General features: G+C 70.7%; 1 protein-coding gene across 1 annotated transcript in view; it reads left to right on the top strand.

Moving 5' to 3' along the window:
• The window catches only part of RARA (retinoic acid receptor alpha), a 15,223-nt gene that overhangs the window by 6,209 nt on the left and 4,755 nt on the right, over nt 1-4,259 (top strand).

Below are 4,259 nucleotides of genomic sequence, written 5' to 3'. Positions count from 1 at the left end.
CCCCCCGGCCCCTTCCTCCGCATGGATTTCTACGGGCCGGGCCCCCGGGGCTGCCCCCCCCGCCGCCCCCCGCCCTGGAGCAGCTCCGGCCGCTGTAGGTACCTGGGTTTTTTTTTCGGGGAGAGCGGCCCCGAAAGCCGGGCGGGGGTGGTGGGGGGGCTGCGGGAATGGGTGCGGGGTGCGGTGCTGGGTGCGGGGGCCTTGGCCGTGGGCGGGGGGCTGAGCTGGATGCTGGGTGCTGGTCCCGGAGGGGTGCGGGGCTCAGCCCCCCCAGCCTCCTCCCCACCCGCTCCATGCGCAGATGCCGCCGGCTCTTTAAACACCCCCTGCCCTATTTCGGGGGCAGTCGGGATCTCGGGGCCGAGCTCGGTGAAGGGGGGCAGGGGGTCGCCTCTCGCCTCCGCTTCCCGCAGCGGGGTCCGGGCAGCGCCGGCTCCGCCGGGAATTTTGCTCTCTCCTGATAAAGGCTCCGGGAAAATCCAATTAACTACAGACGGAGCCGCCGCTGCTGCCCAGGCGCGGGGGAGCCCCAGCCTGGGCCCCCACCCTGCCGCGGCTCGGGGGTCCCTGTGGGCCGGAGTGTCCTGGGTGTGGGTGTGGGGCCGGGCCAGTCCTGTTCCCGCTGGCGGGACCGTGCCCTGTGTCCCTGAGGGGTCACGGCCCGGTGTCCCCGTCCCTGCCCATGCGCTGTGCGGGGAGGCACGGAGGGTGTGAGGACACCTCCGAACCGGGATGGGCAGCGGGTGGACACGGGCAGCGCACCCCAAGYGCCGGCCAGCCTGGGAGCTGTCCCCCTAAGGGAATGTGGGGCTCTGCTGTGGTTTGTGGGGGGGGCCGAGTGAAGTTTGGGGGGGCTGGAGGGATCCCGTGCCCCTGCTGTGGGCAGTCGGTGCCCTGGCACCCAGGGGCCGCCACAACGGCCCAGGGAAAGTCGTGCCGGGTTCCGTGGCACTTTCACCGCGATCAGGGCGGGATCCATGGCGGAGCCCCATCGCGGGGTGCCCGTGRCCGGTGCCCTGCACAGGATGTGTGGCCGTGGACCCCCGGTCTCRCTCCCCCCATTGTCTCGGGGCCGCTCGACCTTTGCGCTGGCACCGAGSGCAGCCGAGGGCCCTTTGTCTGCGCTGGGGACATGCGGGGGCTCCCCTCGCTGCCTCTGGGAAGGAGGGGGCTGCCTCCGAGCCCTCGCCCAGGCAGGGTGGGCACGGGGGTCCCAGTGCCACCCTTAGCGCAGGGCCCCRCGGCTCTGACTGTCCTGAGCGGGGTGGCTGCGGGTCATTGTCCCCTCTCTGTGTCCCCCCTCCCCGCGGGCCGCAGGGCTGGGTGGATGCGGGTCCCCTGCCCTGCTGGCTGGGGCACCTCGGGGCTCTGGTCACGGTGACCGTGACCTGGCGGGCGCGTGGGCGGCGGGCGCTGGCGGGACTCCCTGGCCGGGTGCCCCGTTCCCGACGTCACACGAGGTGCCGTGTCTCCCCAGCCCGGCCAGGGCTCGGTGGTGTCGGGGCAGCCGTGCCGTGCCTCAGTTTCCTCAGAGCCAGCTGCGGCCGTGCCCGCTGGCCCCGCGGTGCTGGCTGCTGGCCCAGCGTGGCACTGCCCTGCCCGGCGGGGCGTGTGGCGCTGGCACAGGAGCCAGAGCTTCTCGGGGGGCACGGAGAGCCCACCCACCCTCTCCCCGAAAGGACTGGGGTTGCCACCATGGGGAAACGGAGGCACGGAGGCAGCTCCTGAAGATGGTGGAGGATCTTGTAGGAGCCCACCGAGACAGTGGGAAGCCCCTGCCCGTGTGGGGCCACGTGCTTTTAGGGGTTCTTAGAGTGCTGTTGGGGGTTCTTAGAGTGCTGTTGGGGGTTTTAGAGTGCTGTAGGGCTGTGGGAGGGGTACGAGGGGTTGGATTGTGCGTGGCACCCCTCCTCGCTGGGCACAGGGTGGCCTCACATGGCCTTGCGAAAGCTGTGGGTTGCAGATGGGTGTGTCGGGGTTTTGGGAACCCCGGGCTCTGCTGTTGGCAGGGGACAGAGCCCTGGGCAGGATGCCCCGCGGGGAGCAGGCTGAGCCCCGTGAGCAAGATTGGGCACCCCACGGCTCAGGGCTCCCGGCACCTTCTTCCCTCCCTCCCTCCCTCCCCCTTCTCCTGCAGAGGCGCAGGAATTCGGGGCACGTGGGATTCTCCTCCGCAGGGAAGCCCTGGGTGAGCCCCCACCCTCCTGTGGGGGGCTGCGACCCCTGGCACGGCACTGCCACCGCACCGGGCTGCGGGGACCCCTGGTGACACCCCTCGGGTGGGCTTTCCCCTTTATCCCACCCCATCCCCGTCCTCGCCGCTCCTCTGGCCGGGCTCTGTCCCGGAGCCGTGTCGGGGTGGTGGCGGCGGAGGCCGGTGTCCCCGCGGGCACTGGCACACACGGGGTGTCCCCGCGGGCGCTTTCCCACGCCAGGGCGGGGGTGCGGGTGTCGGGGTGCCCCGGGGTCCCCCGGCGCGGGCAGGAAGCAGCCGGCGGGGCCGCGGGCGGGGGCGGCGCGTTCGGCGTTCACCCGGGATCTGGCGGAGCCGCAGCATCTGGTCTGCAGCTGGAGCCGGGCTCCGCTGCCTCGGCCGGGGGGGACAGCGGGGTCCCCGCTGCTGCGGAGGGGGCAGGCTGGGGGAGGGGATGAGCCTGGGCATCGGGGTCCCCCGTGTCCCCGGCTGCACCCCGTCACCCATCCTGCCCGCTCAGCGCCTTTGGGTGCTGCTCTGTGCCCTCCTTGTGTCCCCCGGGGGCGTAAAAGCCACCCAGGCCTGATGCTGCCGTGAGGGGCTCCAGGGGAGCTGGCAGCGGTGTCCGTGTCCCCTCCGTGGTGGCATCGCGGTCCCTTGGCCGGTGACGGGGATGGCAGGGGATTCCCGGGGTGCTGGCGCAGCGCTGCCAGCGCAGGGACGCGGAGAGAGCCGGGTCCCCTCCCCCCCTCCGCACCCAGCACATCAAAATCTTGTCAAATCCGCGTTTTGTGAGTGCAGCTCTCCACGAGGAAGTTCTTAAATTATATAAAAGAGGCGATAAATTATAGACGACGTTCGCTCAGTCACTTTAATGGCTCCGCTCCCTCGAGTGGCAGCGGTGATTTATTCAGCCCGGGAGCTCTGCCCGGTGCTCGCCCCCGCGCCCGTGTCCCACCCGCACCCTCGTGTCCCACCCCGCACACCCACGTCCCGCCTCGCAGCCTCCGATCCCGCCTTGCACACTCACAGCCCTCCCTGCAGCCACACACACGCACGTAYCCYGCCTTGCACGCTCATATCCTACACGTAYCCCGMCTTGCACRCTCATATCCTACCTTGCACGCTCCCCTCGTGCCCCACACGCTCACACCCCACCCTGCACCATCGCCTCCGTGCCCTCCTGTCCCACCTTACACACTCCCCCTGTGCCCCTCACACCCGCATCCCGCCTTGCACACGCACATCCCGCCTTGCACGCTCATTTCCATGCCCTCAAATCCCACCCCTTGTACTCCCCACCCTGCCCCGCACGCTCCTGTCACACCCCGCACATTCCCCGTCCCCGTTGGCGCCTGGGGACAAGCGTCAGGGGTGGCTTTGTCCTGCTGGCCCCTCCCTGGCCCCATCCCGTGGCCTTTGGCGAGGGGCCCGTGGCATTGACGGGCTGGGGACCCCCACCCCTCACCCATCACCCCCAAAACCTCCCATCCCACGGGGGCCTCTCCTTCGGGCTGGATGTCCCTGGTCGGGGCTCCCCACGGCTCCCCGGTCCTGGGGGGACTCCCGCGGCCGTGGGGCCCTTTTTGGGGTGCAGGGGCCGGCGGGGCGGGGGGGGGGCCCGGGCTCCCCCGCCGGGCCCGGCCTTTAATATCCTGTTTGACTGGTTCGCTTGGCTCTGCTGCAGAAAAACATTCGCAAACATCCCGGAGCAGCCGGGGAGCGCTTAACCCCTGCCTGGCTGCGCCCCGCGCCAGGGGTGCACCCCGACTGTGCTGAGCCCCTTCCCCATTCGAAGGGTGCATCCCGACTGTGCTGAGCCCCCTCCCCAGCTCCAGGGGTGCACCCCGACTGTGCTGAGCCCCGTCCCCATTCGAGGGGTGCACCCTGACTGTGCTGAGCCCCCTCCCCAGCTCCAGGGGTGCACCCCGACTGTGCTGAGCCCCTTCCCCATTCGAGGGGTGCACCCTGACTGTGCTGAGCCCCTCCCCAGCTCCAGGGGTGCACCCCGACTGTGCTGAGCCCCTCCCCAGCTCCAGGGGTGCACCCCGACTGTGCTGAGCCC

This window comes from Malurus melanocephalus, unplaced genomic scaffold (genome assembly GCF_030028575.1).
Source record: "Malurus melanocephalus ecotype Western Australia unplaced genomic scaffold, MMel_1.1 scaffold_806, whole genome shotgun sequence".
Taxonomy (NCBI): domain Eukaryota; kingdom Metazoa; phylum Chordata; class Aves; order Passeriformes; family Maluridae; genus Malurus; species Malurus melanocephalus.
The sequence above is the reverse complement of the archived record's forward strand: the minus strand, read 5'-3'. Positions and strand labels throughout refer to the sequence as shown.